The sequence below is a fragment of the Arachis stenosperma genome, chromosome 1 (genome assembly GCF_014773155.1).
Source record: "Arachis stenosperma cultivar V10309 chromosome 1, arast.V10309.gnm1.PFL2, whole genome shotgun sequence".
In the NCBI taxonomy this organism is placed as follows: Eukaryota; Viridiplantae; Streptophyta; class Magnoliopsida; order Fabales; family Fabaceae; genus Arachis; species Arachis stenosperma.
The window spans coordinates 87463165-87472885 of NC_080377.1; the positions used below are offsets into that span (position 1 = coordinate 87463165).

The 9721-nt window shown below is 38.2% G+C and overlaps 1 non-coding gene across 1 annotated transcript; it reads left to right on the top strand.

The window, feature by feature from the left end:
• Positions 1–9205: 9205 nt before the first annotated feature.
• On the top strand, positions 9206–9313 carry LOC130949689 (small nucleolar RNA R71). The gene has a single exon (XR_009073442.1). It is a non-coding gene; the product is annotated as a small nucleolar RNA R71 (small nucleolar RNA).
• The last annotated feature ends 408 nt before the right edge of the window (positions 9314–9721 follow it).

The window sequence follows — 9721 nt, forward strand, 5'->3', positions numbered from 1 at the left end:
GCTTAGCTTTTGAGAAGGAAAGAATTTGGCCAAGAGAAAAGGGAAAAGCATGAGCCTGTAGACTTCAGGATCTACTCCATTAGTCTTAACAGTATCACAGATCTGCAAGAACTCAGTTAAAAACTGATAGGGATCTTCTGATGAAAGTCCATGAAACTTGCAGTTCTGTTACATTAGAGCAACTAGTTGAGGCTTCAGCTCAAAATTGTTTGCTCCAATGGCAGGGATTGAGATGCTTCTTCCATAAAAATTGGAAGTAGGTGTAGTATAATCACCAAGCATCCTCCTTGCATTATTGTTGTTGTCATTATTTTCGGCTGACATCTCCTCTTCTTTTTCAAAAATTTCTGTAAGGTTTTCTCTAGATTGTTGTATTTTAGCTTCTCTTAGTTTCTTCTTCAAAATCCTTTCAGGTTCAGGATCTGCTTCAACAAGAATGTTCTTGTCCTTGCTCCTGCTCATATGAAAAAGAAGGGAACAGAAAATAATAATAGGGATCCTCTTTATCACAGTAGAGTGATTCCTTTATGTGAGTAGAAGAAAATAAGAAGAAAATCCGAACACAGGTAGAGGGGAGAAGATGGTTCGAATTTTGAGTAGAAGAGAAGTGTTAGTAGATAAATAAATAAATAGAAGAAGATGAGAGGGAGGAGTTTTCGAAAATTAACTAAAATAAAAGAAAAATATTTTTGTTTTTATTTTAAATTAAAGTTAAAATTCGAATTTATAAAAAGGAATAAAATTAAAGTTTAAAACAATTAGTTAAATAAAAAGATTTTTTGAAAAAGAGGGAGGTGATTTTTGAAAATTAGAGAGAGGAAAGTAGTTAGGTGGTTTTGAAAAGGATAAGAAATAGTAAAACAAACAAAAAGTCAATTAGTTAGTTGAAAAATATTTGAAAATCAATTTTGAAAAGATAAGAAGTTAGAAAAGATTTTGAAATTGATTTTGAAAAAGATATGATTTGAAAAGATATGGTTGAAAAAGATTTGATTTTTAAAATTGATGACTTGACTAACAAGAAACTAAAAGGTATGATTCTAGAAATTAAAGATTGAACATTTCTTAACAAGAAAGTAACAAACTTCAAATTTTTGAATCAATCACATTAATTATTAGTAAAGTTTTTGAAAATCATGAAATAAAGATAAGAAAAAGATTTTGAAAATCAATTTTAAAAAATTTTTCGAAAATAGCAAAAGAAAAAAGAAAAGATTAGATTTTGAAAAAGATTTTGAAAAGATAAGATTTTTAAAATTGAAATCTTGACTTGACTAACAAGAAACAACTTATTTTAAAAATTTTTGACTAAGTCAACCCAAAGATTTCGAAATTTATGAGTAAAATAAGGAAAAGATATTTTTTTATTTTTTGAATTTAATGATGAGAGAGAAAACACAAATATGACCCAAAGCATGAAAATTTTGGATCAAAACCAATGATGCATGCAAGAACACTATGAATGTCAAGATGAACACCAAGAACACTTTGAAGATCAAGATGAACATCAATACTTATTTTTGAAAAAATTTCAAGAAAAGAAAAACATGCAAGACACCAAACTTAGAAATTTTCAATGTTTAGACACTATGGATTAAAAATTGCATATGAAAACAACAAAAGACACAAAACAAGAAAATATGAAGATCAAACAAGAAGACTTATCAAGAACAACTTGAAGATCATGAAGAACACCATGCATGACTTTTTCGAAAAAAAATGCATAAATTTTAAAAACATGCAATTGACACCAAACTTAAAAATTGACTCAAGACTCAAATAAGAAACACAAATTTTTTTTTTTGGTTTTATGATTTTATTAATTTTTTTAGATTTTTTTTCGAAAATTATTTTTAGAAAAAACGAAAAAGAGAAAAAAATTTTGAAAGGTTTTTGAAAACTTTTTGAAAACAAAATAAAGGTTGAAACAAGAAGAAAATTACCTAATCTGAGCAACAAGATGAACCGTCAGTTGTCCAAACTCAAACAATCCCGGCAATGGCGCCAAAAACTTGATAGGCGAAATTGTGACTCATACTTTTCACAACTCGAACTATTGCTAGCAATGGCTCCAAAAACTTGGTACACAATACTATGGTTCACACCAGGGGCGGAGCTTAGTTAAGACAAAGGGGGGCCATGGCCCCCCCCAACTTTTGTTAAAAAAATTAGTAATACTTTTTCAAAAAATAAAAAATAGTTCAGTTGGCTCAAATACTTTACTATGACTTAAAATACCAAAGTTTAATCTTCATCTCTTGCTTTTATTGCATAATAGTTTTTAGTTTTAAACATTCAAACATGTTAGATTTGAAATGAATTGAGTGTATTCGCATTTCGCAGCTCCTCTATTCAATAAGCAACACTCTCTTTATCTTTAAATTCAAATATAAAAAATTAGGTATTTTTTATTTATGTAATTTAATATTATTTTATATTTTACTGTTAATTTAATTTAATTTTTTATATGATAAAAAATATTAGAATATTCAATAAGTATTTATATTATTGTTTTTGTATAAATTGATAAAAAATTCAGTAAATATTATAAATTTTAATATTTGTTCTTCTAACTTCTTTTTTACATATTTTACTAGATATATATTCAAATTTTTATATAAAATAATCATAAAAAATCAAAGAATTAATGTATTTTTTAAGAGGAATGCTAATATTCAAAAAGGAGAACATATAACTTTTACAATATCAATACTTGTAGATAGTTCTTCTACTTTAATGAATCACGAAAAAAGTGAGATACAACCTTCAAAAGTTCAAAGAGTTGCATCTGATGAGTTTAACCTTAATTCTTTGGAACGAAACCTAGAAAACGGCTTCAAATTTGGTATTATCACCCAAATCAGAGAGATGAGGTTAGACGAGTTTTTCTTAAATGGGGTTGGTGCACGAAATTGTGATCACTACTTTTACACAAATAATCCCTAGTAATGGCTCCAAAGACTTGGTGCTCAATACCATGGCATAAACACAACTTCGCACAACTAACCAGCAAGTGCACTGGGTCGTCCAAGTAATACCTTACGCGAGTAAGGGTCGATCCCATGGAGATTGGTGGTATGAAGCAAGCTATGGTCACCTTGTAAATCTCAGTCAGGCAGACTCAAATGGGTATAGTGATAAACGAATAAAGCATAAAGATAAAGATAGAGATACTTATGTATATCATTGGTGAGAGCTTCAAATAAGCGAATGAAGATGCCTTCCCTTCCGTCTCTCTGCTTTCCTACTGTCTTCATCCAATCCTTCTTACTCCTTTCCATGGCAAGCTCATGTAGGGTTTCCCCGTTGTCAGTGGCTACCTCCCATCCTCTCAGTGAAAATGTTCCCATGCTCTGTCACAGCATATGGCTAATCAGCTGTCGGTTCTCGGTCAGGCCGGAATAAAATCCATCGATTCTTTTGCGTCTGTCACTAACGCCCCGCCTGCTAGGAGTTTGAAGCACGTCACAGTCATTCAATCATTGAATCCTACTCAGAATACCACAGACAAGGTTAGACCTTCCGGATTCTCTTGAATGCCGCCATCAGTTCTCGCCTATACCACGAAGACTCTGATCTCACGGAATGGCTAGCTCGTTTGTCAGGCGAGCACTCGGTTGTCAGGCGATCAACCATGCATCGTGTATCAGGAATCCAAGAGATAAACACTAGAGCCTTGATTGCTTGTAGAACAAAAGTGGTTGTCAGTCACCTTGTTCATAAGTGAGAATGATGATGAGTGTCACGGATCATCACATTCATCAAGTTGAAGAACAAGTGATATCTTGGACAAAGAACAAGCGGAATTGAATAGAAGAACAATAGTAATTGCATTAATACTCGAGGTACAGCAGAGCTCCACACCTTAATCTATGGTGTGTAGAAACTCCACCGTTGAAAATACATAAGAACAAGGTCTAGGCATGGCCGAATGGCCAGCCTCCCAAATGATCTAAGATAGCATGAAACTCAAAGATAGCTACCAAGATGAAAATACAATAGTAAAAGGTCCTACTTATAGAAAACTAGTAGCCTAGGGTGTACAAAGATGAGTAAATGACATAAAAATCCACTTCCGGGCCCACTTGGTGTGTGCTTGGGCTGAGCAAATGAAGCATTTTCGTGTAGAGACTCCTCTTGGAGTTAAACGCCAGCTTTGGTGCCAGTTTGGGCGTTTAACTCCCATTTAGGTGCCAGTTCCGGCGTTTAACGCTGGAATTTCTGTAGGTGACTTTGAACGCCGGTTTGGGCCATCAAATCTTGGGCAAAGTATGGACTATCATATATTGCTGGAAAGCCCAGGATGTCTACTTTCCAACGCCGTTGAGAGCACGCCAATTGGGCTTCTGTAGCTCCAGAAAATACACTTCGAGTGCAGGGAGGTCAGAATCCAACAGCATCTGCAGTCCTTTTGAGTCTCTGGATCAGATTTTTGCTCAGATCCCTCAATTTCAGCCAGAAAATACCTGAAATCACAGAAAAACACACAAACTCATAGTAAAGTCCAGAAAAGTGAATTTTAGCTAAAAACTAATAAAAATATAATAAAAACTCAACTAAAACTACCAAAAACATACTAAAAACAATGCCAAAAAGCGTACAAATTATCCGCTCATCACAACACCAAACTTAAATTGTTGCTTGTCCCCAAGCAACTGAAGATCAAATAGGATAAAAAGAAGAGAATATGCAATGAACTCCAAAAACATCTATGAAGATCAGTATTAATTAGATGAGCGGGGCTTTTAGCTTTTTGCCTCTGAATAGTTTTGGCATCTCACTCTATCCTTTGAAATTCAGAATGATTGGCTTCTTTAGGAACTCAGAATCCAGATAGTGTTATTGATTCTCCTAGTTAAGTATGATGATTCTTGAACACAGCTACTTATTGAGTCTTGGCCGTGGCCCAAAGCACTCTGTCTTCCAGTATTACCACCGGATACATACATGCCACAGACACATAATTGGGTGAACCTTTTCAGATTGTGACTCAGCTTTGCTAAAGTCCCCAATTAGAGGTGTCCAGGGTTCTTAAGCACACTCTTTTTGCCTTGGATCACAACTTTATTTCTTTCTTTTTCTTTCTTCTTTTTTTCGGTTTTTTTTTTTCGCCTCTTTTTTTTTTTGTATTCACTGCTTTTTCTTTCTTCAAGAATCATTTTTATGATTTTTCAGATCCTCAGTAACATGTCTCCTTTTTCATCATTCTTTCAAGAGCCAACATTCATGAACCACAAATTCAAAAGACATATGCACTGTTCAAGCATACATTCATAGAACAAAAGTGTTGCCACCACATCAAAATAATTAAACTGTTATAAAATTCAAAATTCATGCAATTCTTTTCTTTTTCAATTAAGAACAATTCTTAAGAAAGGTGATGGATTCATAGGACATTCATAACTTTAAGACATAGACACTAAGATACTAATGATCATAAGACACAAACATAGATAAACACAAGCACTAAAATTCGAGAAACAGAAAAATAAAGAACAAGGAGATTAAAGAACGGGTCCACCTTAGTGATGGCGGCTTGTTCTTCCTCTTGAAGGTCTTATGGAGTGCTTGAGCTCCTCAATGTCTCTTCCTTGTCTTTGTTGCTCCTCTCTCATGATTCTTTGATCTTCGCTAATTTCATAGAGGAGAATGGAGTGTTCTTGGTGCTCCACCCTTAGTTGTCCCATGTTGGAACTCAATTCTCCTAGGGAGGTGTTTAGTTGCTCCCAATAGTCTTGTGGAGGAAAGTGCATCCCTTGAGGTGTCTCAGGGATCTCATGATGAGGGGGATCTCTTGTTTGCTCCATCCTTTTCTTGGTGATGGGCTTGTCCTCATCAATGGGGGTGTCTCCCTCTATGTCAACACCTACTGAATAACAGAGGTGACAAATGAGATGAGGGAAGGCTAACCTTGCCAAGGTGGAAGACTTGTCCGCCACCTTGTAAAGTTCTTGAGCTATGATCTCATGAACTTCCACTTCTTCTCCAATCATGATGCTATGAATCATGATGGCCCGGTCTAGAGTAACTTCGGACCGGTTGCTAGTGGGAATGATTGAGCGTTGAATAAACTCCAACCATCCTCTAGCCACGGGTTTGAGGTCATGCCTTCTCAATTGAACCGGCTTCCCTCTTGAATCTCTCTTCCATTGTGCGCCCTCTTCACATATGACTGTGAGGACTTGGTCCAACCTTTGATCAAAGTTGACCCTTCTAGTGTAAGGATGTTCATCTCCTTGCATCATGGGCAAGTTGAATGCGAACCTTACATTTTCCGGACTAAAATCCAAGTATTTCCCCCGAACCATAGTAAGATAATTCTTTGGATCCGGGTTCACACTTTGATCATGGTTCTTGGTGATCCATGCATTGGCATAGAACTCTTGAACCATCAAGATTCCGACTTGTTGAATGGGGTGGGTAAGCATTTCCCAACCTCTTCTTCGGATCTCATGGCGGATCTCCGGGTATTCACCCTTTTTGAGTGAAAAGGGGACCTCGGGGATCACCTTCTTCAAGGCCACAACTTCATAGAAGTGGTCTTGATGCACCCTTGAGATGAATCTATCCATCTCCCATGACTCGGAGGTGGAAGCTTTTGCCTTCCCTTTCCTCTTTCTAGAGGTTTCTCCGGCCTTGGATGCCATAAATGGTTATGGAAAAACGAAAAAGCAACGCTTTTACCACACCAAACTTAAAAGGTTTGCTCGTCCTCGAGCAAAAGAAGAAAGAAGAGAGTAGAAGAAGAAGAAATGGAGGAGAGGGAGATGGTGGTGTATTCGGCCAAAGAGGGAGAGAAGTGGTGTTTAGGTTGTGTGAAAATGAAGGGGTGAAGAAGGGTATATATAGGAGAGGGGGGAATAGGGTTCGGCCATTATGGGTGGGTTTGGGAGGGAAAGTGGTTTGAATTTGAAGGGTGAGGTTGGTGGGGTTTTATGAAGGATGGATGTGAGTGGTGAAGAGAAAGATGGGATTTGATAGGTGAGGGGTTTTTGGGGAAGAGGTATTGAGGTGATTGGTGAAGAAGAGAGAGAGTGGTAGGGTTGGTGGGGGTCCTGTGGGGTCCACAGATCCTGTGGTGTCAAGGAAAAGTCATCGCTGCACCAAATGGCATTCAAAATCACGTTTTGAGCCATTTCTGGCGTTAAACGCCGGGCTGGTGCCCATTCCTGGCGTTTAACGCCAGGTTCTTGCCCTTTTCTGGCATTTAACGCCAGTCTGGTGCCCCTTTCTGGCGTTTAACGCCCAGAATGGTGCCAGACTGGGCGTTAAACGCCCAACTGCTAGCCTCACTGGCGTTTAAACGCCAGTGGGTTCTTCCTCCAGGGTGTGCTGTTTTTCTTCCTGTTTTTCATTTTGTTTTTGCTTTTTCAATTGATTTTGTGACTTCTTATGATCATCAACCTACAAAAAACATAAAATAATAAAAGAAAATATATAAAATATAATCATTGGGTTGCCTCCCAACAAGCGCTTCTTTAATGTCAGTAGCTTGACAGAGGGCTCTCATGGAGCCTCACAGATACTCAGAGCAATGTTGGAACCTCCCAACACCAAACTTAGAGTTTGAATGTGGGGGTTCAACACCAAACTTAGAGTTTGGTTGTGGCCTCCCAACACCAAACTTAGAGTTTGACTGTGGGGGCTCTGTTTGTCTCTGATTTGAGAGAAGCTCTTCATGCTTCTTCTCCATGGTGACAGAGGGATATCCTTGAGCCTTAAACACAAGGGATTCTTCATTCACTTGAATGATCAGTTCACCTCTATCAACATCAATCACAGCCTTTGCTGTGGCTAGGAAGGGTCTGCCAAGGATGATGGATTCATCCATGCACTTCCCAGTCTCTAGGACTATGAAATCAGTAGGGATGTAATGGTCTTCAACTTTCACCAAAACATTCTCTACAAGTCCATGTGCTTGTTTTCTTGAGTTGTCTGCCATCTCCAGTGAGATTCTTGCAGCTTGTACCTCAAAGATCCCTAGCTTCTCCATTACAGAGAGAGGCATGAGGTTTACACTTGACCCTAAGTCACACAGAGCCTTCTTGAAGGTCATGGTGCCTATGGTACAAGGTATTGAAAACTTCCCAGGATCTTGTTTCTTTTGAGGTAATTTCTGCCTAGACAAGTCATCCAGTTCCTTGGTGAGCAAAGGGGGTTCATCCTCCCAAGTCTCATTTCCAAATAACTTGTCATTTAGCTTCATGATTGCTCCAAGGTATTTAGCAACTTGCTCTTCAGTGACATACTCATCCTCTTCAGAGGAAGAATACTCATCAGAGCTCATGAATGGCAGAAGTAAATCCAATGGAATCTCTATGGTCTCATTTTGAGCCTCAGATTCCCATGGTTCCTCATTGGGGAACTCATTGGAGGCTAGTGCACGCCCATTGAGGCCTTCCTCAGTGGCGTCCACCTCCTCTCTTTCCTCTCCAGATTCGGCCATGGTTATGGCTTTGCACTCTCCTTTTGGATTTTCTTCTGTATTACTTGGAAGAGTACTTGGAAGGAGTTCAGAAATTTTCTTGCTCAGCTGTCCCACTTGTGCCTCCAAATTTCTAATGGAGGACCTTGTTTCAGTCATGAAACTTTGAGTGGTTTTGATTAGATCAGAGACCATGGTTGTTAAGTCAGAGGGGTTCTGCTTAGGATTCTCTGTCTGTTGCTGAGAAGATGATGGAAAAGGCTTGCCATTGCTAAACCTGTTTCTTCCACCATTATTGTTGTTGAAACCTTGTTGAGGTTTCTCTTGATTCTTCCATGAGAAATTGGGGTGATTTCTCCATGAAGAATTATAGGTGTCTCCATAGGGTTCTCCTAGGTAATTCACCTCTTCCATTGAAGGGTTCTCAGGATCATAAGCTTCTTCTTCAGATGAAGCATCCTTAGTACTGCTTGGTGCATTTTGCATTCCAGACAGACTTTGAGAAATCAAATTGACTTGTTGAGTCAATATCTTGTTCTGAGCCAGTATGGCATTCAGAGCATCAATCTCAAGAACTCCTTTCTTCTGACCAGTCCCATTGTTCACAGGATTCCTTTCAGAAGTGTACATGAATTGGTTATTTGCAACCATTTCAATGAGCTCTTGAGCCTCTGTAGGCGTCTTCTTCAGATGAAGAGATCCTCCAGCAGAGCTATCCAAAGACATCTTGGATAGTTCAGAGAGACCATCATAGAAAATACCTATGATGCTCCATTCAGAAAGCATGTCTGAGGGACATTTTCTGATCAATTGTTTGTATCTTTCCCAAGCTTCATAGAGGGATTCTCCATCCTTCTGTCTGAAGGTTTGGACTTCCACTCTAAGCTTACTCAATTTTTGAGGTGGAAAGAACTTTGCCAATAAGGCATTGACTAGCTTTTCCCAAGAGTCCAGGCTTTCTTTAGGTTGAGAGTCCAACCATATTCTAGCTCTGTCTCTTACAGCAAAAGGGAATAGCATCAGTCTGTAGACCTCAGGGTCAACCCCATTAGTCTTGACTGTGTCACAGATTTGCAAGAACTCAGCTAAAAACTGATGAGGATCTTCCAATGGAAGTCCATGGAACTTGCAATTCTGTTGCATTAGAGAAACTAATTGAGGCTTAAGCTCAAAGTTGTTTGCTCCAATGGCAGGGATAGAGATGCTTCTCCCATAGAAGTCGGGAGTAGGTGCAGTAAAGTCACCCATCACCTTCCTTGCATTGTTGGCATTGTTGTTGTTTTCGGCTGCCATGGG